The sequence below is a fragment of the Melanerpes formicivorus genome, unplaced genomic scaffold (genome assembly GCF_026170545.1).
Source record: "Melanerpes formicivorus ecotype bairdi unplaced genomic scaffold, bMelFor1.0.p_v2 SCAF_133, whole genome shotgun sequence".
NCBI lineage: Eukaryota > Metazoa > Chordata > Aves > Piciformes > Picidae > Melanerpes > Melanerpes formicivorus.
Genome location: NW_027142485.1, coordinates 1,019,649 through 1,022,112, shown reverse-complemented (window position 1 = coordinate 1,022,112; position 2,464 = coordinate 1,019,649).

Sequence of the window (2,464 nt, the reverse complement as noted above, 5' to 3'; positions counted from 1 at the left end):
CCACAAGAAGGGCCGGTTGGATGAGCCAGGGAATTATAGGCCTGTCAGCCTGACCTCAGTGCCAGGCAAGATCATGGAACAGGTCATATTGAGTGCAATAACACAGCACTTAGAGGATGGCCAAGGGATCAGGCCTAGCCAACATGGATTTAGGAAGGGCAGGTCCTGCCTGACCAACCTGATCTCCTTCTATAATCAGGTGACCCGCCTGGTGGATGTGGGGAGGCCTGTGGATGTAGTTTACCTGGACCTCAGCAAGGCCTTTGACACCGTCCCCCATAGCAAACTGTTGGCCAAGCTGTCAGCCCATGGCTTGGACGGGAGCACACTGCGATGGGTTAGGAACAGGCTGGTTGACCGAGCCCAGAGAGTGGTGGTGAATGGTGCCACATCCAGCTGTCATCCAGTCAGTAGTGGAGTCCCCCAGGGATCAGTGCTGGGCCCCATCCTCTTTAACATCTTTATTGATGATCTGGATGAGGGCATTGAGTCCATCATCAGTAAATTTGCTGACGACACCAAGCTGGGGGCAGGAGTTGATCTGCTGGAGGGTAGAGAGGCTCTGCAGAGGGACCTCGACAGGCTGGACAGGTGGGCAGAATCCAAAGGCATGAGATTTAACACATCCAAGTGCCAGGTTCAGCACATTGGCCACAACAACCCCATGCTGTGCTACAGGCTGGGGTCAGAGTGGCTGGAGAGCAGCCAGGCAGAGAGGGACCTGGGGGTACTGGTCGATGGCAGGCTGAACATGAGCCTGCAGTGTGCCCAGGCAGCCAAGAGGGCCAATGGCATCCTGGCCTGCATCAAGAACAGTGTGGCCAGCAGGAGCAGGGAGGTCATTCTGCCCCTGTACACTGCACTGGTTAGGCCACACCTCGAGTACTGTGTCCAGTTCTGGGCCCCTCAGTTTAGGAAGGATGTTGACTTGCTGGAACGAGTCCAGAGAAGAGCAACAAAGTTGGTGAGGGGTTTGGAACACAAGCCCTATGAGGAAAGACTGAGGGAGCTGGGGCTGCTTAGCCTGGAGAAGAGAAGACTCAGGGGTGACCTTATCACTCTCTACAACTACCTGAAGGGAGGTTGTAGACAGGCAGAGGTTGGTCTCTTCTCCCAGGCACCCAGTACCAGAACAAGAGGACACAGTCTCAGGCTGCACCAGGGGAGGTTCAGGTTGGATGTTAGGAAGAAGTTCTATACAGAAAGAGTGATTCCCCAATGGAATGAGCTGCCCAGGGAGGTGGTCGAGTCGCCGTCATTGGAGGTGTGCAGGAGGAGACTTGATGGGGTGCCTGGTGCCATGGGTTAGCTGTTTGGGTGGATTGGATTGGTTGATGGGTTGGACACGACGATCTTGAAGGTCTCTTCCAGCGTGGTTTGGTTTATTCTAAATTCTAAATATATTTATTCTATGGTGAAGCTTGGCAGATTGACTACATCACTCTACCACGTTCTTGTGCTGGTAAGCTGTCACCGGTTGAGGCTTTCCCCTTAAGAAAGGGAATATGGTGGTCGGATGTTGGTAAACGAAAAGAAGGATCTAAACTAATTTCATTGGTAGAGTGGGAGGAAGCACCTTCTGAACTGGGAGTGCGGGAGGGTATCCTGGGCATTCCGGCACTTTTATCTTCAGTCTTTCTTCTGCTCCTCCGCTGAGCAGCAGCTCTCTCTGTGCTGGGCTTTCGGCCAAGGCTTGACCTTGAAAAACTGATGAACTGCAAGGCCTGTATTAACTGCTTTCCAATTAACACATAACTGCTTCTAACTTTTTCCTCTTTTCTCTCTTTTCTAACCAGCTCTGGGGAAAGGGGGAGAGAGGGGAGAGCGGAGGTGGGGAACCCCCTCAGCAGAGGGGGGAACTCTCATTTCTGTGCTACTTTGTTGTATATTTCTGTATATACTGTAAATATTGTAAATTTGTATATATTTCCCCTGCGTATCCCTGCTTTGTAAATATACAGCGCCCATTGCTTTGCTAATTCAGCTGTGAGTTTTTTTTCTTTTTCCCTTCAATTTTCCTTCCCTTTACTTTACAGGGGGGAGGGAGGAGGCTTTTGGGCCTTACCCTTCCAACGCTCGACATAAGCAATACGTGCTTACTATGGTAGAGGCAAACACTGGATGGTTGGAAACTTATCCAGTTCCACATGCAACTGCACGCAACACCATTCTCGGTCTGGAGAGACAGATCCTGTGGAGACACGGAACTCCAGAGAGGATTGAGTCAGACAACGGAACTCATTTCAAGAACAACCTTGTAATGAACTGGGCAAAAGAGCACTGTATTGAGTGGATATTCCATATTCCTTACTATGTACCAGCTTCAGGGAAGATTGAACACTACAACGGTTTTTTGAAGACCACTCTTAAAGCCATGGGGGGCAGATCTTTGAACAACTGGGAAAAACATTTAGCACAAGCAACCTGGCTAGTAAATAGTAGAGGTTCAGTGAACCGAGCAGGA